Source organism: Carassius gibelio, chromosome B20 (genome assembly GCF_023724105.1).
Source record: "Carassius gibelio isolate Cgi1373 ecotype wild population from Czech Republic chromosome B20, carGib1.2-hapl.c, whole genome shotgun sequence".
Lineage (NCBI taxonomy): Eukaryota > Metazoa > Chordata > Actinopteri > Cypriniformes > Cyprinidae > Carassius > Carassius gibelio.
Genome location: NC_068415.1, coordinates 7,625,785 through 7,651,447, shown reverse-complemented (window position 1 = coordinate 7,651,447; position 25,663 = coordinate 7,625,785). Strand labels below are relative to the sequence as shown.

The following is a 25,663-nucleotide window of genomic DNA, read 5'->3' as shown; positions in this document are numbered from 1 at the left end:
CTTCACGGCAGAGAAGATTAATTCTAACTTATGCTAATATATTTCCCAAAGCCACACTGTGTCATGAGTGACAGCAATGCAGCCCTTCTGAGGGTCACCTGAATGAACTGTCGGATCAAGAGTTATGGCCACATAAGCCAACAGCTGTGGCATCATTCCAGGGAGCATTTACTTAACCTGTGGGATGACATCAAGCTGTCAGGAGTCACCGTGATAACAACCATCCCGGTTATCCCAAAGATGAATCAGTTAATCACATCTGCGAGCTAAACATATACAGCTATTCGGCAGACTTTTGCCCTTACCACAGAATCCAATTTACACAGCTAAAAATATTTGACCAGGTCTGACCTCTGGAGAGCGACTCGGTGACTAACAGAGCATCTGGCCGACAGGGAGCCAGGATCCCCTGTGACATCGCCCACTCAGATAAGCAGAGAATAAAAACAATATAAGGACCTAAACCGGTTCCCTGGGGTTTCTCACTCACTGTCTGAACAAGTCTCTCTGTAAACAACTCTGCTGGTTTAGCTACCAATAGATATCCAATAGGGCACCTTATTAAAATGTGTTGGATTGTTTTTGATAGGGTATGATTTGCACTGCTAATTAAACTATTTGGTCATCCTTTAATGGGAGTAGAAAATTTAGATGCATAAATTTGAATATTTAAAAATCTGCTTTATAGATGTGCATTTTAAAACAGTTAAGCATGCAGTATCCAGAGAAATGGACGGTTTAATAAAATACTTGTGACCACTTTGTCTGGGTTGTTACTTTCATGGTCAGAGTTTCAGAAATGTATGGTTGTGATGGTTTTAATGTTATAGGACATTCAATGTCACAACAACATTTATCAAAATGTACACTACTGTTAAAAAATTTGGGATCAGTAAGATTTTCTTAAAATGCATCCTTGCTGAATAAAAGTATTTGAAAAACTTACTGACCTCAAACCTTTGAACGATAGTGTGTTTTGTTATTTATTTATAATTATTATTTCACTTTTAAATACTCAAAATATGTCAGCACTGATAGCCTTGTGGGCAACATGCAAGTTGTGTCGCGCTACAACCGTTCCGAGTTCGAATCTTGTTCAAAGGACCTTTCCCTCCACTTTGCTTCCTGACAACTATACAATTTCTATCATAATAAAGATAGAAAAATACTACAAATATAATATTTCTCATCACAAATGAAGAATGACCCCATATTACAGAATCTTGCTTTAGAGATGGAAAGTGATTTCCAGATATATACTTTATGTTTTTCATAAGATCAAGTGGTATTTACATTGGGCGATCATATGGATACCATCTGTTAACTGTGAAGAAATAAAGAGCAGCCTTCATCTATCTTCCACTGTTTTGTTGTACAAATTAATTATTTATCCAGTACCTGTGGCCATATGCATGCAAGCATACAAATGTATACAAATTCCTGCTAAATGCAGTAACACATAATAAATGCATTTCCTACTAAACTAGACAGGTGAAGCTTCATTAATATTTAACTGCTCAGAATGTGATTGCCCTTGATCTAAAAACAGCGTCAGTCCACATTCTGTCTACACATAGGTGTCCCTCAAACCGAGCCACTGCTAATGATACAATGTGCTGAGTGTGAAAGCAAACGAACAGGCTACAATGCCATCCATGCAGACAGGTACAGGCCTGTCATGTTCATGGTAATAGGCAGAGAAGAGATAACGGTCTAGGACAAGATCTAGGGCAGGATGGACGTCTGGTTGTTTCTTTGCATCATCCTCAGTAAGTAAGCAGCCAGACAGGTCTGTGGCTAAGGGACAATAGGATAGGAACAAGATCTCAGCTGGCATTAGTGCTGAATGAACAACTTTAATGGCTGAGGTGAGGCTCTGGACCTTTGCCAAGCTGTGTGCACTCCTCTAATCAGCAGGCCGCGATGAGGGGAGGAACTCAAGGGAAATGAAGGATCCTCCCATCAACACAGCATACTCTGCTTACCTCAACAAACCCCCAGTTGGGATTTATTTTAATTTTTCCCCTTCTCATGGAAGTTTACCCTCTTTGATGCTAATGACAAATCTATTGCACAATCTACCTTGAGAAGTGACCTCAGTGTCCGAGAGCAACTGCGGTGAGATTACTGTTACCGTCCCGAACCTTTGAACTTTTTGACATTGACATATTGCAACTGTTTAGTCATGGTATTATTCATTAGGAGTATCATTACTGTATCAGCAACCACTGAGAACTCAGTGAAGTTAGGCGTGTTGTGAAACAAGATGTTGTAGCAAGATATGTCAGCCTCTGTTTCTTGTATATATTTGTCATGTATTAATTCTAAGATCAGATGGATCTATTCCAAACTGTGTGAGCGGATCATTATATCAATCAACAGGTTCCCCACGGGTGTTTCGTTTGAGGACACAAAACCAGTTGCAAATACTTGCAGTTCATTAATAATTGTCTAATATATATTAATTATATATTTATATTTATGCTACTATAATAGTCTGTTTCACTGTAAAATAATAATAATAGTATATTATGATAATGATAGGGAAGTTATGATAATTTAATTAGGAAGTGTAATTTCTCCAGTATACATTTACTACATCAAAAATTAATCTTAAGTATTGCTGGAAGTATTGCTTTCCCATACAGGTATATTAGACAACTTCTGATATCTGTATCAAAGTGGTTTTGTATTAATACTAAATAATTAAATATTTCTCTGTAACAACGTGCTTGTATCACACAACTCACAGCATTGTCTTCAAATCTATTTGTGGAGCTGTAATGAGAAGGCATCTGTTTAGAACGGAAATGAGGGATGTTTTGTTTCCATGCGTTGGTGACAACAGAAGTTTGTGCCTTCAGGAACCATCAATCCTCCAGAGCGGAGATTGTCAAAAGAGCGTTCAATTGTATATAACTAAAAAAAAAAAGCAGCGTAATTAGCAGGGCACATCCTGAAATCACTTCTCCTGAGCCTGTTTTACTTTACCACTCATATATACACATTTGCTGGAAGTTCTAGTGTTGAGAAAAGATGCTAAAAGAGGGAAAATCATGCAATAGTGGATAACTAGAGCAGAGAGAATTGGGAGGCAACCTGTGCTGGGTCTCATTTGTAACGCTGCACAGTACTTTCCATTAGATCCCTCAAGCGCATGAGAACAGGGCACAGCCAACTGCTCGAAAACAAGAGCTTTTATGCACAAATAAACGGATCACACAATTAGAGCATGTTAACATGTTAGCAGTACAGAGGGGATTGCTGATTCAGTAAGTGATTAACCTGAAGATAGTCTGGAAATGAGACACAGTGCATCAAAAGCACAGCAGTATCCAATTAACACAAAACCTCACACCTATCAAATACCTACACACTGCTCCTCCATACAGAACTGACAACTGAACTATAATTACAGAGTGACGGACATATATATATATATTCATTTATATACATATACATTCATCATCACAGTTGTGCACTCTAAAAATGATGTTGTGATTTCTGATCCTGATCTTTCAGGCTAAACTTCCTATCAATAAACCACTACATTCCAGGCTCAAGCATTCATTAAAATCAAGAATAAATTAGCTTCATTCAAAACACTGCAGGGTCGCAGTCACAGATTTCTGACATCGCACTTCAGGCCTTGATGAACTGAGCACAAATTCATGACAGTGTTTCATTTGACCTCTCAACCCCGGCGCGACTCGTGCCAGGAGTGATTCTCCCAGGAGCCCCGGCGGGAGTTCAGGGGGATGCGTGTATGTAGTCTGACAGGCCATGCGCAAACGCTGATGAAAACAGTCACTCAGCAGCCATTCCAAAACAAACAGGCTCTCAAGCGAGGGCTACACAATTGCTCACTGGAGTGCAGGGCAGTGGCTCACACTCCGTGCACCATCAGGGACCTGCTTTCTCCTGTTATGCAACCCAGGAGCGTGTTTTCCTATCTGCGCCACTCCCCAGCAGCTGTCTCCAATTTTGCCTGAAGGAAAAATACAGGGGAAAAGAAACCTTGTGGAGCGAATACCCCTCTAAGCAACGTCCCCAGAGCGGCTCTCTCAGCATTCTGTCATTCCGCAGGGTTCAAGTTGCCCCGCTGCACCTGTTGCGTTTCAAGGCGAGGCACAGAGGGGCCACGGCTGCCCCAAAAGATCCCCCTCGCCCACAGTGTCACTTTACAAAAATCGCCCAGACAAGCACGACCAATTTTAGCCCTGGCCCCGAGTCAGATCAGCTGGCTGATGTTGGGAATGAACACCGGGGGCTTCCCAAACAGAAGACCCCTGTTGCATCTAATTCCCCTCCACTTCCCCGAACCCAAAAACATTGCGGTGCAGGTGACTCCGCTGCTGCCCAGTGCGAGAACAAGAGTTCTATTAAAGTACACAGCCAACAAATTCAGGCTTTGTATATGCTGCCCGCCTCTCATTCAGTGCCCAGAACCGGATGCAGTCCACCAGGGCATGGAAAAAGACCTTAGATTGGGGGTAATTTAAGAAATTATATTTTTCCACTTCCAAACAATTACTGTGAATAGAACATTAGCAGCTAAAATTAACTCAATTGCTCTGACAACACAAGCTACATAAGAATTAGAAAGAAACGCAAAAGCTAAAGTCACTGAGAGAAATGGCTGCATCAGACTCTTAATTTTATATCAGTTTAGAGTATTATATTTAGATCTACATGTTTTCATGACTTTGAGCTATTTACATTCTTCAGTTACAGAATGTGCTATGCAAGGCTAATTATGTGTATGAGTGAAAAAAAAAACGAAAAATACTAATACTAAATAGTCAAATGTTAAAATAAATCTCCATTCTACAATAAACAATCTTATTAATTGCATGTTGAAATTCAGTACTTGCTCTGTTTATCACAAACTTTTAAAACTAGTATCCAGCAAGTACACCCTTTTGGCAGCAGTTTTGTTTTGGTCTCGATCCATGCACGGTCGGTGCAAAAATACAGGGCTCTAATTTCTTCTGTGCGGCTTGGTTGTGTAATATTTAGAATGGGCATGAAATGCATAAATATGTAAATGTGAATGTAAATCTATCTATGCTTTGTTATTAAAATTTAAAAGGTAAAAATAGAGTATTTCTTTGAATATGTATCCCTTGCATTCAAATTGTGCATCAAGTTTGTTACTGTAAGTCAAGTCAATTAAAATCAAGCAATTTAAAAGGCATTCTCAACTCACTGTGTGGCAGGTCTAAACTTGGGTCTTGAGCCTGGCTGAACAGTAGGGCACATTGGACATATTGTTGGTCTCTAAAAATATGCTAGGCTGTCCTGTGAATGTCCCTGAAGGGCTCTGAAACATTCTCAGAGTAAGTGCATGAGCCATATTGCCTAAATATGCGTCAGTGTTAACGTACAAACAGATCTGCGTAAAGGTGAACTCCTGCAATGCAAGAAAAAAAAAAATACTATTTCTGTTCTTTTAACTTAAGTAATATCATAAGATACCAGTCTAGTTTCGAAAAAACGATAGTGGATATAAAAGCTGGTTGGACAGGTGGCTAAAATTACAAAGTACATTTTCTCCAGTGTGAGGATTTATTCCAAGGCTAATGGGCTTGTAAGCAGAGAGGTTATTGAACATGAATGGTTTGCTGGAGAGGATAAATAAATGCATTTCTGTCAGTGAGCTGGGCTACAGTATTATCTATCACTCTGGAAATGCAATCCGTTCACACAGTGGTGGCCTGGTCACAAGCCCCCCCTCCGAGCACCCCCCGGATGCCACTATCATCCCGGGCCATTGCATCGCAATCAGCCAGCAGTTCAAGAGCATCTGCTTGCTCCAGGAAAAACTCAACATGCCATGACATTATTTCCTGCAGTGCGAAACAAACACAACCATCAAATTTGCCTCGTAAGACTTTGTGAAGGAATGACTCAGTTGGGTGTTTCTGTGTTAACTCACGTTACATTACAATATCACGGCCAGGTCATGACACGCTTAGCGTTTCAGTTGTAAAATACACAAATGTTTCTCTCCTGAGGGGTTATTATGTTGCAGCCCGTTTCCAGTCAGATATTTGTAAGCTCGTGCCATGCCATGAGCTTGTTAACGTCTATTGTAATTGTAAACCTCTCCGCTTTTGGGAAAAGAAATGACTCATTGAGGCTTTGAGCAATTACTCCAACAATCAACAAGACCTGTTCGTTTACAAAGAACATCCAACTAGAAAACATCTTGAATTGATCTCTCATAGAGAGTTTCTGACAAGCTAATCACACTCAACAAAGAAAAGCTAACGCTAACTGTACAATGACTTCAATTATTGTTATTATGATTATAATTAATTATAACAATATTAAAATTGACTATCTTTACTTAATATCCTAATGATTATGTATTGATTAGAAGATATAAAGGCAACTATAAATATTTTCATGTTTAAAGACAAAATATTGAGAAATATATGAGAAAAATATTAAGCATATAGACATTAGATGTTTGTTTGTTTTTTCAAAAAGAAAATAATGTAATAATATTTGGTCATACTTTATTTTAAGGTCCAATTCTCGCTAATAATAAACCATTAACTTATAACAACTTTTGTTCTGCTGCTTATTATTAGTTAGTAAGGTAGTTGTTAAATTGAGGTACTTGGTCGGATTAGGGATGTAGAATATGGTCATGCAGAATATGCTAATGTTAATAATAGGCATGCTAATAAGCAAACAGTTAATAGTGAGAATTGGTCCCTATACTAAAGTGTTACCTAATATCTAAAAAATAGGTCAAAATCATTTTGTGTGTACTATTATATAATGTAATATTTATAATTTATCTGCTGCACGGTTTCATATTATAACTTAAATGAAGCCAAAATTAAAATATTACTCAGTAATTATCTTTTACAACCTTTTTACTAGCTCAAACTTTGACAGAACTGACAGAGTATGTGAGTTTCTCCATCAGGTTAACAACAGCAGCAGTTGCCTCATATCTCCAAAAACTGAACCTAAGCTTGTCCTTTCTTCTTGACATTTGCACTCATCTTCAACTACAGGATGCGACTCTGAAGAGCCTCCCTCTGCAACATTCAACATGAAATATGCATCCAATTATATAACGCATTATATAATGCATCCAAGAAGTACTCTGCCATGCTACATGTAACAGCTAATTAAGCCATGCACAGCAAACACAACAGAGAGCACGGAGCTGATAAATTTAGGTTTTTCACAAAGCCCATCCATAGAATGAAAGATACACAAACGGCTGCCCATTCCCTCACCCAGATCCGCATTTTACATTGCACAGGGGAAATATCCTAAGCTTGTTGGGGGGAGAGAAATACAGACCTGCAGCGGCTAGGATGCAGAAATAGAGGAGGACAAGAAGGCAGAGACGGAAGGAGAGAGAGATAGAGGGAGAGAACATCTATCAAGGTTGCAGCATGTGCTTAAAGCACACTCTCAGCCAGACGCGACAATATATTCAGAGATAGAGGGGCAAAAAACTGAGTGTCAGAAGGAAAAAAAACATGATGAAGTGTAGGCAGAGAGGGAGTGTGAGGAGAAGGAGGGAGTAGTAAACAGTAAAGGGGGAGAGAAATAGGGTTGAAAGTGGCCTTGACGCAGCATAGTGACAGAGAGAGAGAGACAGAAAAGTACACAGCAGTGGTCTCACTCCTCCACACACAGATCCAGGGTCTGTCCCACTCCCACCAGAGGAAATCAATTCACCCCGCCACTGCCAGGGCTTCCAGGGCTGTGTATTTATACAAAGAACATAGTGTAAGCCAATAAAGTGCTTCCCTCAGCAGGATATTTGTAAAAAGCTAGACTACTGTTCTCTTCTTTTTCTCTGGCTGTGCCAATCCAAGATTGAATATGTAAAGACCCGAAGATTTCACACATCAACGTCTAAGGTTCTGCATAGTAATTTGGAGTTCCCCTCTCAAATGGGACCATACTGAGTCCCTACAAACCCAAAGTGGTTTGGACTGAACACCATTGTACCTCTTCAGGGCTAATTAACACAGTTAATTTTCCTGAGCTCTCTGAGGGGTTTATTGGGAGCCACATTGCTGCATTTAGTTTAGGTAAACTCAGCAAAGATTTCTGTGTCCTAAACTTTTCCCTCATCCATCCCTGGATCTTCAAACATTACTCACTGTGCTGCAAACTGGCAGTCTGTGACAGTGTTAAATGTCGGATGAAAAACCTTCAAACGGCCCCTGCATAAAATTTATGAAAAAGGACCTCAGCAAAAAAAGCAATAATCACTGACAGGATTACAGTCTTGAGGGATGAAATCTGATGCTTCAACATCTATATCAGATCAATCGATATTGCCATTTTAAATCATTTTTTATTTTATTTAATATAAAGCAAATAAAAAAATTAAGAAAAAAAAAGAACGAAATAAAACGATTCCACTCTGATGTATCTATAATAAAAAATTCCTGTATTTATAGGTGTCTATTATTTACTTATTATATAAGTAATGCTCTTTTAATTTTTATATGGTATTTTAAACATTTTATAATTTCATTTAAAGCAATTAAACTAAATTTATTACATCAAAAAATGTACAAACTAAATTTACAACTAAATTTATTTATTAAACGATTTGACTACAATTAAAATAAAAACTATATTTGCTGTAAAAACTATTATTTACCCATGTAATTAGTCATCTTTTATTACAGTTTAATGTATAATAAGTTTACAAATTTATGTCACATGATGGTGAGCAATCGACAACAGAATTTTACATTTTTGGGGTGAACTGTCCCTTTAAATCCTGAGCAACAAAACCAGTTTGCCCAGTACAGTAGAGGAGGAAGGAGGACCACTGGAGCATGGTATCCACCAAACTGGCATGCCACCACAGACCACAGTTCCTCAACACCATGGAAACCAGCAGCACGGAAGAACGGATGCAAGTTGCGATTCTTGGATGGGCTGCAGGGCAAAAATTAGAAGGTGAGATAGGAGACTAGCAATGTCAGTTTAACAAGGCTGCCAAGCTCACAGATGGGATGAGGAAACTGACAGAATTGAGATAAAGTGAAACCCCCCTCCTGCCACGCTACCGGTGCAGCCCTGCCAAGATCCAATCCTCCAGGAACAGTGCCTCGAGTCGCGCTTAAAATGTTCCTGCTTTGCCACACAATTTGTTTTGGCCAGAGGGTGACCGGAGGGAGAAAGTGAGCTTGGCTTGGCTTGGGACATTTTGGTTCCGAAATGATTTAAATGGACGTCATACTCACATATAGCAATTTACAAGTCACTTTCTTGTGTTGGTCCTCCAAAGCTTAAATCTTAACTATGGTTTTGCATTAGGTCTGCGCACCTGACATTTCAAAGGAACAGAATTTCACAGTGTTTGCACTTGCTTGCACAAGCACTCAGCAGAGAGCAGATTGTCACTTCAGGCAGGAAGCTGAGTGTGTTCAGCATGGGCTGCTGGGAGCACCAGAGACCTGACACTGTGGCAGCTCATACTTCCTTAGCCTTCCCAGTATGCTGTGTGTGCATGTGTGAGAAGTGCGCGTGCACCAGCAACACCTCCTCTCACTCACCCGCCCTGCATCACACCACATGTTGAGCAGGGGAAAGCAAACATCACTGACATCACACTGAGCAGGTGGCTACCCCTCTGCCAAGAGGAAGCCAAGATCAGAAATCCGTCGAGCTAAATGAGTGTGCTTCGCTAAACGACAGTGTAATCTTCCATCTATCTCGCAACCACAACTTTTTTTTTTTTATTCTGAAGCTTGGAAAGTGATCAGAAACTGATTTTTTACCATTGGGTTTTGTGATTTGACTATGAGTGTCTCATCTCTACCATATGACTAATATAAAATGTCTCAGTATCTGAACTGAACTGAAGACATAAAATAAATATAAAATATACAAATAAATTACTTATAAATTCTTAAATAATATAAATGATAAATAAATATGTTATATATATATATATATACATACTACTGCTCAAAAGTTTTTTCAATTTAATCAAAAATAAAACTGAACAATTTTGAAATATTATTATCAGTTTTATCACTGATTTTTATATATTTTAAAACATGGTTTATTACTTTAAGCAGTCATTACTTCAGTGGCATTACTTTAGTGTCACATGATCCTTAATTCTAATATTCTGATTGTCTTATTTTAGCAATAATTATAAATACTTTGTAGAAAACAGTGATACATTTATACATTTAGCATTATACATTCAAAACAGAAATCTTTTGTAATATGATTCATGCCTTTACTGTCACTTCTGATCAATTTAAAGTGTCCTTGTTGAACAAAGGTATTCATTTCTCTTTTGTTTGTTTTTATCCTTTCTGCCCCCAATAGTAGTGTATCATGGTTTCCACAAAAAATATTAAGCAGAAAAGTTTTCAACATCGATAACAAAATGAGACAAGAAATGTTTCTTGAGAACCAAATCAGCATGCTATATTGATTAAATTAACATTTCCTGCTATTATCAATGCTGAAACCAGTCTCTTCCTGTTTAATTGGGCAGTTCTTGGCCAGAATAAGCTGCAAAGAGGACGAAGTCAAAAGTCTGGCTTTAGAAGACGAGGCTGGCATAATGCTGTCTCTCTTGAAACAAACCATGCTAACGGGGACAGCTTTGAAAACAACCAGATGGATGAATCAAGCAAACACACTCAAATAATGGATTAATTCTGATAGCACAGGTCTATTTTATCTCATCACACACTTCACATCTCTGGTGTTTTTTTTGGCTGTCAGTGTTATAACGTCTCTGTTAGCAATGCTTCCTGTCACACGCTGGCCCAGGCAAGCTGGTTGATAATAGCGCTTGAGCAAAACAAAATGCCACCGTTTCTTCCACCGCACGAACAAACAGTTGTTCACATCCAAAAGCATTTTAAAAAGCATGCCATGAAGCGCAGTTACAGCCCCCCCTCACCCCCCATCGTATTCAAAAGACACCCAGCTTGCTCGGTGGGCTCTCAAAGCAAGGCATGTTTCAGCACATGCCAAGTCGAGGGCTCATCTCTTTTGATAATATTGTCAGTGTTTTTATATCTTTTTCTCAGAGAGACTGGATCAATGTGCCGAGACAGACAGCTTGCGTCTTTCAAGCGGTGCGCGCTGCAGATACGGCGAGTGGTTGCACTCGTCAGAACCTACAGTGTGACACGGCGTTTGGAGGCGCAGGCTGCTGATCAAGGGATCCAGACTCAAAGGAGGAGGAGTGGTGGTCCTTCCCTCCCTTCCTTCGTCCTCCTGTGATGAAGGGAAGCTTAACACAAATCAAACGCAAAGACTCAAATGCATGTGCATCAGTAGCCGGTGCATCGAAATGCCTCAAAAAACATGCTGGCCAGCAAAATTTTGATCTTCAGTTTAGTTTAATTTATTTATTTGATTAAGAACAATTAAACAGAGACTATTAATCAGCCTGAAATGTTAATCTAAAAACCTTTTGTCATCTTAGCAAAAAACAGAGCTATGCATAATTAAGTCTCATAACTGATTCTAATTGGTATCTATGTTGCTTCTAAATATACATTTATGAAAAATCATACCATTTCTGCCTTTCTAAAGATAAGTATCAAGAAAATTTGTGAGGCACATTAGACAAACACAATCCCATGGAACTGTTATTTCCAAGATCTCTTTCCAACTTGTCTGGAGGGACTGTTAAAGTGGAAAAAGAAACTCTGTGACAGAGACGTCAGGTGAGTAATACGCTGTGGCTTTTGTCAGCACTTTGCTAGCTTTGATTCATAATGTCTGTAACTCCCTGCCTCAGCAGTGTGATATATTATAGTAAGAGTTTCCTTAGTCAAAACCTTAATCGAACCTCAACAGGTTTATTAAAAAGCTGTATTCCAATCCAACTGATAGGAAACAATAAGGTTATACCTCAAGATTTGACAAGTTTTCATCTCTATATTAGCACACAAGAAAAAAAAACAAACGTAACGCATACAGTAAATTAAATTACTGCAGCCAACTGATAAACCCAAAATATCCATTTTGATGCAAAACCACTTTAGCGTATAAGTAAAGGTGACTCACTGAGGTGTATTTCCAAGGCAGTGATACAGAGCCGTACTACACCTGTAATCATCTTTCACGTACAGAGAGAACAAAGAGCCTTAATATGTGTCTCCGCTCACATGCCATAATTAAACTTTGGCTTCTATTAATCCCTGCAGTAAATTGGAGCAAGGGAAAGATTTAGCAGGCCATTCATCACTAGACCATGTGAAGATGGCAGTTTTAATAAAAACATTCCAGGCAGTCTACTGGGTTGTCCAAAGCAGAGTTTTCTTATTTAGCAAAGAAGAAGAACAAATTATAAGAACCATTCACATGACACAAAAATGTCTCATTATTGGCAATCCTGCATGGATGAATCCATCAGTCCAAAGCTACAAGGAGGGCAAAAGAGGGATTATTAAAACAGAAGCATATTCAAATCGTGTCCTCCATCGCAAATGCCAAAAGATCAGAACCACATGTGTACGATGCATCCAACTTTCAACTCTGTACATCCAGACTTGTTCAAGCTTTTTTTCCCGTCTCTCACCTCATAAAACTTGATTACTGTAATTCAATCCTTTGGCAGATTACAGATGTCCTGTAGTGGCCAAACAATTTGGTCAAGTTTTTTTTACAGATGTCTAGAAAGCTTGGTGGTTCATATTGTGACTCCAATAAACAGGCCAGAATAAATAGGAACAAAAATAATGTAGAATTTAAAATTCTGAATTCTCTAGAATTCTAAAATTTCTGATTCTGAGTTCTTAATGATTCTGTCCTTAATGGTTTTATAACTGATTGTTTTGTACTTTTAGGGAGTAAAATTCCTCTGTCAAATGTTGAGGCTCCAATAAGTATATAAAATACTCTGCTTTTGCAAGAATTGTTTCTAGAGTCAGCATAAATGCAAATATCGCCTTAAATATATAAATAACAATTTGATACTATTCATTAAAAAAAAATGACTCATTAGAATCATTTGTTCACTGGTCCCAATGATTCAAGAATGAACTGATTCATAAGAGTCATTCATTGATTCACTAAAAAGAAATTGTTTTTCTGATCGGAGTCTCTTTAATTAAATTACTCTTTAAAAAAATAACTTTAAAGACATATGAAAACAAATGTGTTGCAATATCACTCTTGATTCAAACTGTTACCTTTGCTATTCTTGGAAGTCTGCAGTTCATTCCTACGGGACATTCTATAAAGCCTAACTGAGAGAACAACAATTACAAAGGGGGTAATTGTTTAGCTAACTGAACCTTATTGAAAGTTAAATTTTCAAAGGTGCGACCTAACCTCTGCTAATTGGTCAAGTGTGCACAGTTATTGTATGATGCCAATTTGATGTTTCTGAGGATTTCAGAAGATGTTAATCTCACACAAACCTAATTCTGTTTGACACAGAATTAAGTAGCCACTTCCTGATCCCCATGTGTGCTGTTGTTAGCCTCCAGACCAGAGTACAAACATTTCAGGGCACCTCTTGGCTGCATCTTTAGCTGGAGAGACCAACGCTAATTAATCGTAAGTACCCTTCCTGATTGCAGGGAGACCCGAGTGTCGGCAGAAGCACACTGTCCAGCCTGTGCTCTGTTTAATAAGCACTTCAATGTACTGCTATCAAGTGTGAAGGACAGCTGCTGAGGAACAGCGTGGACCCACTAATGACAGAATGTTGGATTAATGACCTGAGAAGATGAGCCAACAGGCCAGTGTCGGAGGTGTTCCATTCCCAGCAGGGCACTCATCGTCACCCTCTATCCCCCTTATCACCGGCCAAATCCTCCATATGCAAGAGTGCTGGATGACAGATGACATACAGTAGGGATTACCTGCTTCATACCACACAAATGGGAAAATACTCCAAGCCTATAAGTAGGTCACCTTCAAAAAGAGGAGATAGGTGAGACTGCTGTTGTAGCAGAACAGAAATCAAACATATGATCCAGAGAGGAAGTAAGTATTGGATGCAAACGCTCACAAAATGATCAAATCAATCACTAGATACTGTGCTAATACTAAAAACATAAAAATACATCAATAAAATAAAGGCAAACCAACCCCTGAGTGCAGGATAAAATGTGTGTACTGACCTGTATTTTATGTGTGTGTGTGTGTGTATATATGTTAGTCTTTAAATTAAATGCATATTTCATATTATACATTTTAGTCATTTGTACTCTGACTAAAAAGGCATCTGTTATAATTGTTAACTATAACAAAATTTATGTTTAATAATTTTAGTTTATGGCAATAAAGTTGAAATAATATTACATATAACTGAATATAGATTAAATAAAATGAGGAATGTTTAAGTTGAAGAACTAAAATTACAAAATCTAAAATAAAAAATAAATGAGAAATATAAAAAAACTGAAATTAATAAAAAAAAAAACTAAATCATAAAACAAAATGTGTAAAACTAAATTTAAAGCTGAAAATACATAAATTCAAACAATTAATAAATACTATTACACTATGTAAATAATACTAAACACTGCATCTAATTAAAAAATAGACAAATTATATTGTAATTTATAAGAAAAACTAAATTAAAATATTCAAATATATTTATATATATTATATTTATATATAATGTATATTAGCACATTGTTAATATCTAGCATTTGAGTGTATTTTGTTCAAATACTATACTTATTTTGTAAACAATGGGTATTATTTGATATTTTCATCACTAACAAACTCTTCACTGACAAAATTAACACTCACACTGATCTACAGTACACTGAAATCTTTCCTCATCTCTCGGTTGCACTGATTGCAACACACCCCCTCCCCCCCAACCGCCCCCTCGCTACACCCTCATCCCATCCCAGCGAGAGTGGGGCGAGAGCAGCTCTTTTCGGCATGCGGGTGGCACGTGGGTGTGCTGAAAGTGAGGCGGGGAGGGAGAGAAGCGCTACTTTTTGCTCAGTGCTCAACGCAGCTGCCACCTCACCAACACAACGAACAGCCTCTGCCAACCAATCCTACCGAGCTCAGCTCACCACCTGTTCTACACAGAGCAAAAACAGAGCTCTCCTCGAATAACCCCCAATTAGGGTATCCTATTTTCTCCAGCTTTCTGACAAACCACTGCCAAAAAGTCATTTTGATTAGCAATTACAGCTGATTCATGTATTAGCCAGTAATATGATATAAACATCTTCCTCCATCCAGGAATATGTGATCAACAACAAAGATTTGACACAAAGGACAAAAACGAAAGACGCCTAAGATCGTTTTATTTGGAAAACTGGGTGCGTTAAAGGAACCAAAAGCCTGTAAGCGACTTAAAACAGATTGTGTGAACAAATAAAACAATTCTCTTAAATTTAAAGTGACGACAGTCTCTGATTTCAAAGCCATCTGGTGCCATTTTACATCCATCTAGTAATCTGCATACTGGGTATTAGTAATGTAATGATGTTAGTAATCTAATGATGTGGATTTACATGCAAATTAGCGACGCATTCTGCCGGTCATCTGCAGATGCTGGGTTAATAGATTAAGACATAGATAAACCATGATTAAAATAGAGGATTAAGTTAAAGAGGTATCAAATAAGTGCTGCTTTGTCTGCCTTTGACATCCGGAGAGAGAGATAGCAGTGCACAGAGGAGTCTGGCAGATAGGGAGATATGCATCACTAGAACCCACAAAAGTGATGGGTCTCTTGCTGTGATGCAATTTCATGTCAGAAACAGCCATCAATGTCTGACCTTATCGAGACAGCTGAGCGCCCGCATGCACGCTTGCATGTGGCGATTGGGTGAGTGGGCATGAAAACCACAGCCCGGCATCAACTCCAGCACGCATCCCTCCACCTCTGCAGAAGCTCACGCATGCACCTTGTCAAACAGGAAGCGTGCTCCGTTGCAGCAGTGCAGGTTTTGGAAGGTGTGCGATTTGCATTGACAAAGAGAAGGAAACGAAAGAAGGGCGTAATTCAGCTCTATGCCTGCACACCCTGTGCGGTGCGATGTGTGGGAGAGCGAGGCAGGACAGTTCATGCTCGCTCTCTCGCTGCTTTCCATGTGCTTTGCCTATGGACACATGCCGCTCGCCTCGGCTCTGTCTGGCTGAAGGAAACAACAGCGCGGACGCTTGTTGTCCAATCCTGGACTATTCAAATTCAAATGCTCTGTTATCTGGAAGTGGCAGGAGGAAGAATAGAACAGCTGAGGGGCTGTGAGGTGCGGAGTCTCTACTGTACAGCCTGGCAGTAGTTAAAGGGGGAATTCATTCAGGGGGGAAAAAGTTAAATCAGTCATCATTTACGGTCATCCTTTTTTCTTTTTTCGGTGGAACACAAAAGGTATTTTAATAAAACAGAAGCACATTGCTTCAAATAAAGTGTTGTTATACAAAATGTTGTTATTCTCTAAAAACCTTCACATACAGTACAGTATGCCCAAATTTTGCATGTTCTTGGGAGTTAATGAGAAAAGCGATGCCAGATTCATGCACAACAATTTTGAATCAAATCTTTTCAATGAATTGGTGTATCCAGTTAACAAAACCGAGACTGGTTCTTTAAGTTTGGTTTACTGACTCAATAGACCCTTTGCATATTTCCGGGGTTCCCAGAAGCAGAAGTCAGTTGAGTAAACTTCTACAGTAGTAAAGGATGTAAAACATATTTTGTATTCCCGTTTACTTAGAATTGGTAGAAAAATCAGTAAATAATAACCAATTCTCAACTTTTATGGACGATATTTAGAATATTTTGATACTTCTATGGCGCTTTTGTGTGTTTCTTAAAGCTTGAAAGCTCCAGTTCCCATTCTTTTCAATTGCATAGACAGTTTGTGTTCCATGGAAGAAAAGAAAGTCATCAAGGTTTGGAACTACAAGAGGGTGAGTAAATGATGACAGAGTTTTCATTTTTGGGCAACAGCTCCGTTAACTTATTTTCCGACCCACAGACAGTGTGTCTAACGTAGCACTGTTTGTTAGAGAAAGGTGCGCTGCATGCGTGGTTGCTCGTAAACGGTTTAGGTGAATGAGAATGTATGCGTGTGCTCGTTGGTGCATACGTATGAGTTTCCGTGTGTCTTTGTATAACTCTATGTGTGTGGGTGGGTGCTCTATTTCTGATCAGATGAAACACCTGCACATACTATTGTTCTGCTTGGGAAAGATGAGACAAGTTTTGGTCCCTGTGCGCCATGTGCTTCATTCTTTATGTGTGTATGTGTGCGAGTAACCTTTGTTTCTCCGACCCAATACACTGTTGTCTTTTTCGCTGTTGCCAAATTAGTAAGCAAAGAGCTCATGTAATCTAGTGACACGTCTAGCTGCATAATAAATTCTTAATGTACTAAATCAATACAGACGGATCAATCAGAGCAAGGGTTGAGGGTCAAGAGTCTCCTGTTGTGTTGAAATTCACTCGAAGGCAGACATACTGTATTTCCATTCATCCTCCTCACACATGCTGCTTCCTGCTTTTATTCTTTTTGCTCTGTATGTTCTCTTCTCTTCTAAGCTCTACTAATACAGCTTCTCCATCTGATTCCGTCAAGGACAAAGCACAGTTCTGATAGGTTCCCATAGTAACAGAGTATGTGTTGCTGCTTTAGGGGGCTTTTGTGCATTGTCTTCTTCAGCGGGATTCGTATAAAAGCTCTGGGCTGACCGATAGCTCTTGTTTCCCTCAACCTGGAGCCGTCAGCGCGACCTGGCACCCCTACAGCAGTTCAGATCATAAGCAGTCATCGCAGCATTGTATATCAGGAGGGTCACGCTCTTCTGATGAGTGAGATCCTCCATTAGCATTATACACGCAAGTGCTGACAGGGAAAGATTCGTATAATCATCATGCATAGTGTTTTTGCATGCAGCACCGTGTGTTTTACTAAGTCGATCGCTCATACTAGACCGCCTCCTCCACTTAAGGGCTAATGGCCGACTAAATGTATCAAGGAAAGATTTAAGCGATATCAGATGGCATAAAGGAACTGTAAACAGGCAGTGCATCTGGGTAAATGATGTTGTACTACCTACTACACATTATGTCTGAGAGATGGAGTTTGTTTCATAGTGCACACTGTAAGACATTTAAATCAATATTATGTTTGATTGTATAACATGACAGGTAATAAAATCATTATTATTACTTATGTTTTTTTTATTTAACAGTAAAACTATAATAGTAATATTTAATAACTATTTATTATATATCGCGTAAAAACAAAATAGGAGATACTGTATAACTATTGTAATTTCACTTTCACTTTCACTCAATAGAGATCATTGTTATTTTTAAATGATATATTGTAGATTTCTGATTTCTGAAAAACATCCTCTGTAACCCTGATTATTTATTTGTTTATATAATTATAATAATATATTATTTCACAAATGCTGTTGGTTAAGATGAAACCAGAATATGTCTTAAAAGACAGAGTTTAATGTTTGCAGTAAACGTTGCATTCACTTTAGCGTTACACAGCTAATTGCCAACATTTCAAGCAAGAAGAGTTTGTGGATGTTTTAGCCATGACTTGGACAGAAAAGCAAGATGAAAAGGAGTCAAGTAGTTCAATCCCTCACTCTCCTTGCACAAATTTGTTCATTGCTTTCTCTATATTTGGGGCAGAATGTGCACCTGATGACCATTCAGAGAGATTTCTAACAGCATGCGCTGCGAGTTGGCTAAAATCAGGGTTTTTTGTCACCGACTAATTGTAGACTTTTAACATTAAAGAACTGTGAGGAATGAAGCACGTCTCTCTCCAGAGAACTGTAGTCACTGCATTGGCAGCTCTGACCTTTTTGCCTTGGATGGAAGATGCCTGACAGCCTCTTAATAGGGTGAAAAGTGTCATGCACTATAGGGACAAACACCTACATATACACACACAGCGACCATTTTGTGACCAGTAATCCATAACAAAAATCCTCCATTGCCACACTGAGCTGAAAAACACTAATACTGTAGGTGCACAGAGTGCCTGTAAGTATTGGTCAATAATGGCTGACTTGTCATTACTGAACTGTTGAGCATGCTCATGCTGGTCAAAAGTTCAACCAGTATTCATGGGTGGCACTAACTTCACAAGAATGTAGTTTCAAAATGCCTCAGCATTATTAACTCAACCAAAAGTCATTTTAGACTTGTATCACGCACAAAAAATGCTAACACTGACAATGCTGATGATAATGGGCTGAAAAATCAGTTCAAATTTAGATGGCAGAGACAAAATTCAACAAAAAAATTTGACGTAGGGTGTGTACTGACAAGTGTAGACTGATAAATGAACAAATGACTCTTGAGCTGCTGAATTTTAGTGAATTAAATCAGTGAATCAATGTAGTCTGATTCCAAAAATAAATGATCCCTTTGAGCTGGTTCTTCAGTGATGAGTCCAATCCATCTGAAACACTGCCCTGTATAATTAACAGAATTAGCAAAGAGAGAATTTCTTTCGTTTTCAGTGAAATACACTCATGAATCTGAATCAAAAATTTAAATCAAATCAAGCAGCTTCGAATCGGGAGATATGCATCGATATTTACCATCATACTCCGCACACATCTTCAGGTTACTTATTAATTGGCATGATAATTCACTTCAGAAGATCGCATTATACAGGATAAATCCAAATACTGACTTTAATCCAAATGTGAAACTATTTTCCATACTCGAAGCACCAATAACCTTTGTAAGTTTTGACCCACTTATAACTCAGCTCTTGCAACAAGAAGACTGACAGCATGACCTTTTGACCTCTCCATGCCCACCACGCTCAAGCTCCCCGAGGTAAAAAAGGGCAAATGCACACCACTCAGAAGAGGGCAACAACCGCCTGACTGTCATACAGCTGCCTCTCTTCCAAGAGCCACATGTTTTTCCAATTAGCACAGCGTATGATAACCAGAAGGCACTTTACCATCACCTCAAATCAGCAAAGAGCATCACAACACTCCTAGCCAACTGAAGTCAAAAGCAATCAAATGCCATTTGACCCACTGTTATACACATTGGCACGACAATCCCTCTCAAGCAAAATATTACAATTTGTTGCTCAACATTACCTGAACTTTACAGACTAAACACAAACAGAAAAGTTCAATGACTTGCCTGTTTTATCACCCTGAGCAAACTGTGGTCACATCACCAGACTGCTGGAGGCATGGATCAACATTTGCCACCCACAATACTCTAGTCCAAACAGACACAACAGTTCACACTCTACCTACGGCCTGGCGCTAACCACCGAGCTCCACATCGACGAACACACACCGTAACAGACGTGACGGCACCACACCCTGAATCAACCAACACAAGTTCAATTTACTTATACACACTCTTCTACAATTTGCTCAGCGTAGTTGGTCCCTCAATTTTGTTGATCCACTGGCAGGCTTGTGCAGTGCCTGATGGTTATCAGCATTTTATACGTCTATTTTTACGGTGCAAAATATGTACAGTCACAAACAGCTCTTTGTATCCTGAGCATATGGCCGAGGTAGACTGAAAGAAAGAAAAACAGAAGAGGTCTGGCCTACAAAAAGAGTGGCACACAACAGAACCTATACAGTACATCAGGCCTACCTCAAAAACCACCACCAAAACAATGCATGCATTGAAGATGACTGCGTTCTAAAATAGATTAGAAACTTTGTTCTACTTTTACTATTTTCAGTTCCTCTTTTCGATTCGCTTTGTTATCTCGAACTCAACCCTGAACAAAGTTGACTGCAAGTTCATCAAAAGCGACTGAAAATAATGAGAGTTGAGAAATACTTCCCAAATCGGCGATGATATTCATCATTCTCATAATGAATAATTAGCCCAACTCGATTACCTGCTCATTAATTATTCAGCCCTATTAACAAAGCTCGGAAACTGCAGTTTAAAAAAAAGCGCGATAGGTTTCAAGTAACACACCCTTGCGCAAATGTTTCTGGAGATGCTTTTCCAAACACACAGAAACTTCTGACTGATGCGGCTGCAAACATAGCATAAACACCTGTACTAATTTTGCCACAACGTATCTCAAACACATACTGTACCCAGTGTTTGGTTTTCTTGTCCTGACGGTCCCGGGAATCTAATCCAGGTACACACCCTCCTCACACACCCTGTTCAGAAAGAGAAAAGATAATGTCATTACTGCATGCAACACTGGTTTTATTAAAGCACACATGCACCAACAAAAACAAATATACAGCCGTGTTCAATATGCCAAGCCATTTAGTGCACAAGTTATCTATAATCAGACAAGGTATCTGTATTTAACCACTACACATTATCAGCAAAGGTATGTCAGTGAGTTAACAAACTTGTTACCGTAAGCTACTGAACTTGTGTCCAGCATCGCTCAAATCTCTTTGCAAATGCCCGCTAACCGGCTGTGACTTCAGCCTGACTCCATATAGGACTTAAAAACAAGCAGCAAGAAACCACAAGCTACAACACAACCACACTTCTTTACTTTCATTCTCATTCTTTTTCACCGCTCCTCCGCTATCCCTCCCTGCCGGGGTCAGCTGCTCACCTGACATGGCATCCTTCAGATCCTCAAGGGCTCCAAACCTCCTTCCTCTCTGCTGTGGCAGTCGCACGAGCCTGTACAATCACCATTCGCTCACGTTCTCTGCGAGAAGCTATTTCCCTACCTCTGTCTGCAGCCTTCTCTCTCTCTCACTCTCTCTCTCTCCCTCCCTCCCTCCCGCACACTCTTTCTTTTGGTTGCTCCCACTCCTGCTACCTTCACTTGCTCAGAGAAAGGAGCAAAAGAGTGAAAAAAATGATCATGTTTCTTCAGCGTAAGCAGCTGCTCTCTGATTGGGCGGATGGTCCGAAGGAGGCGTCAGCCACGCCGATGGCTGCAGGCATTAAAATAGGTCTCGCCTTGCCCTGCTGCTGCAGAAAACGAAAGAAAAGAAGGGCAGGAGAGCGAGTGCGAGCGAGAGACTACCTCTTTTTCAAAGCAGGAAGGAGGGGAGGCCGTGAGTATTTCCTGTTGTGCAGCTGAAGCGAGCGAGGACGTCACGCGCAGCATTCTCACTCTGGCAGGGTGTCAACACAGACGCCGGCTCATCTTGACACTTTCAAGACGGCCTCAGGATTACAACACACACATGTAGATACCTCCCAGCATCTATACCGGATTCAGTTTAACACTGAGTGTTGTGAGTGAGAGAGCTAGTTTTATTACTGCTATGAATTGGTAAGTATTGCTGTATAGAAATGTTATGAGAACATTAAAACCACATTAAAAAAAGCACCTCTGCCAATCGCTCATCTCCGATTGTCTTCAGCAAGGAATCGGCCCCAAGTATGTGGCTACTCCAAATGGTACTTTCCTCCTTAACCTTGTATTCTCGAGCAGAAATCCAATTATGTAACCTGAAGCAACAGGTGGAAAAGCACACCCCAGATGCTGGCATCCATTCTGACAAACTGTTTAAGTGGTGATACGCCTCAACTGTTTCCTTACATACCAGCACCATGAGAACAAATCCTTCCCCTCATCATGCACACAAAACAACAGTCGCCCACTGCACAATTTAGCATTCAACCACAACTGGTGCATGTCAGTTTTCCTGTACCAAACAGCAAAGCATGCAGCAACAAACACCAAGATCATGGGTTCAAGCAATTAAATGTATACCTTGAATGTAATAATACCTTGAATATGTGCTGGAGAGTGACCTTTGCCTTCCTAAATTTGTGCTGAGGGGTCTCTACATGTAATGGTTGGGTTTGCACCAGGGAACAGACTGTCACAAAGAAAGCTTGTTGAAATTCCCATCAAAGTGGCACTTTGAAGCCTTTGAATATGCTTCCCTAATTCCAGGAACCCATTTGTTTATGTTGGCATTACTGAATGAAAGCCATTTCGAAAGGTGAATCATAAATGTGTGTGTGTGTGTGTGTGTTTAAAGTGAGAACAAAATGTGGGTCAGTTTACTTATAAAAGTGACTTCCCATCAGAAACAATTACAAATAAATTGCCAGAAAGCCTAGATATGTCAAAGCTCAACACTGAATCAATGTGATTGATTCTGTTGTGGAAAAAAAGGCATGAGGACATTTGTCAAACCTCCAACTCTGTCTGTTGCTTCTTGATGGATAGAGCCCAGGTGATGGAAAACAAAATGATGTTTATGTATCATATGTCAGTGTCAGGAAGAGATACGGTGGGTGTGTTTATGCATTGCACTGGACATATATATTAAGCCAGTGCAAAGGGCACTGGCTTATGTATTTGGCATAGTCAAATAAACTAATTTGCCTGATGGGTTGTAAATAGTAGGCTACACCCTTGGCCCTGTCTCCGCTGGTGCACTTGCTTGTTATATAATCCTACTGCCTATTCCTACAGGATTGTAAATTCATAGTATCTTATATTAATCATGGAAGAAACGTTTTTCACAAAAATTCTTTCCTGTAGCTCAAACAGTAGAGCAGGGTGCCAGCAACACCAAGGTAATGGAAAGCAAGAACTAAAAAAAAATGTAAATGTGTACCTTGAATGTATTGGAAGTCGCTTTGGATTAACGTGTCTGCATAAAGGTAAATGACAAAAAAGATTGTGGTTCACAAAATTACATCAATATAAAACATTAATGCAAAAAAATGCTCCCTAAAAAAGAAAATCATTGTATATTTTAGAAATGTCTACTGCAAAGCTGTATATGATTATATTAGATTATCTATAACAATAATAAAAATAGTAGTCTCCAACTAAGCTCAAACATGTTTGCTGGTTGCAAATTTTAAATTCATATATCTATGTGTGTATGTATACAGTATGTGTGTTTTACATAAAAAAAATAACAAATACAGTATTAGAGCTGTCAATTTGGAAAGTTTAAAAAAAACAGATATTAATACATTAACATTATTTTGTTAATGCAATATATGCTGCCACGTTGAATAAATAAATAAATAACTGTTCCATCCTATCATAGCATGGTCATTTTTATAGCAGGTGCCATCTGGCTTGAGCAACAATCGCGTGTCGAGAGTCTCCCTAAAGGGGCCCTTCACTGACTGAGAGCGCGTCATGGAACATTCCCGGAACGAGCCAAAGTCCCACCCACCTTCTCTCCTGCTCACACACATACACGCGCACAGGCGGTGTGTATATGAAAATACAGATCACAACATTACCCATGCTGGAAAAAAACAAACGGTTTACAACAACACAAACAGCACAGACCCTTCAACGTTAATGACATTTGCTCCCCAGATAGCGATTTATCTCGCTTTTCGCAGCAGCTGTGCAAATTCCTTAGGATATTACGCAATATTCACTATCTCCAACCAGGCAAACGGGGTATTCCCCACATGTCTCAATAAGCGGAGGAGACCCATCCGCAACTCATTCTCACTTATTCGCGCTTTCAAAAGAATGTCGCTCCCTGACATTCTAAGAACAAGGTGTACAAGACTAGAACTTACCGGTAAAACGTTTTCAAATGCGCCCACAACATTCCAAAAGAGAGTCAAACGCCACTGTCGCTTCCAGCTCTAACTGACACAAAATATCAGTTCAATTCGAATTGTGACGCAACGACTACGTTGCAGACGCCAGGTGTTGGAGTACAATGTAGTGCGTCTTTGCTTCAGGAAGAGATGAAAGTGAGTTAGTCCGCTTCGCTTGGGGGGGGGGCAGACGGGGTTATTCCTAGCGTCGCTTCCCAGAATAGAAAAGCAAGAGAGGGAGAAGGAGACAGGGAATCTGCGCGCGTGTGTCAGTGTGAATGTGACGTCATCGGATCCCCCAGCGCGCGTCCCCGTGAGGCTGGGGGGAAGGGGGGTGTTGTGCTGACCGAGACTGGCCGCCAGGCAGGCAGGCCCTTCCTTGTCTTGATAGAGGAGGGAACTCACTTGGTAAAATTTCTCCAGAACGAGCTCCTCTGACTCCAGACCGCGACAGATGTCCTGTGTTCCTGCGATTTGATGCATCAGGTCTACTTGACTTGCACAACACTAGAGTAATAGGGTAAGATACCATTTTGAAATGCCCTGAGGAGTATTAAATCACAAATTCCGATTTATAATCTGTATCAAGATCTAAATGCTATCATCAACAACCTATGTGGCTTCTTGCAGCATCAAATTTTATATTTTCTACTCTAAAATCATGGCAGTGACCTATTTTCCCTGTATGACACATATTGTTTAGGAAAGAAGAACTGTAGGCAGTAAATATAGAGACACCTAGCTCTGCATCATTGAAAGTGAACACACACACACACACACACACACACATGACTGACAAATGACTTTCCAATATTACTTAAATACCTCAAAATGCAGGCTTTTTCTGAGTAAAGGCTTAACCAGAAGTGTAAAGTTATATACATGTAAACATGGTCATTGTTCATGTGTACGTATAGGCCTTGTTTGGCCCCAAAATAAAGATAGACTGTTAAACCATTTCATTTTTAGTATTTATAATTAATTTTTCTTAGCTCTATAAATGTACTTCTGTTCAATTCTTGTGTGTGCATGATGGGCCTCATTTATAACATTTTGTGCAGAAACCATCCTAAATTTGATCTTACAGTCTTCTCTGAAATATGCAAATATACTTGTGATTCATTGAATGAATGTACGCACAGAAAACGCATGTACGCCTCTCTTTCAGATGTGAAATCTATGAAATATATTTAA

General features: G+C 39.4%; 1 protein-coding gene across 2 annotated transcripts in view; it reads right to left on the bottom strand.

The window, feature by feature from the left end:
* Window positions 1–24,769, bottom strand: part of LOC127983562 (transcription factor HIVEP2) — a 65,448-nt gene extending 40,679 nt beyond the window's left edge. The window contains exons 1-2 of one of the 2 annotated variants that reach the window (XM_052585751.1): window positions 24,446–24,769; window positions 21,046–21,114 (exon numbers count right to left, since the gene is read on the bottom strand). The gene's annotated coding sequence lies outside the window, so the exon portion shown is untranslated. Of the gene's footprint in view, window positions 1–21,045; window positions 21,115–21,530; window positions 21,702–24,445 lie in introns of those variants that run through there. The other variant, XM_052585749.1, reaches the window with a different exon arrangement.
* Between the last annotated feature and the right edge of the window lie 894 nt (window positions 24,770–25,663).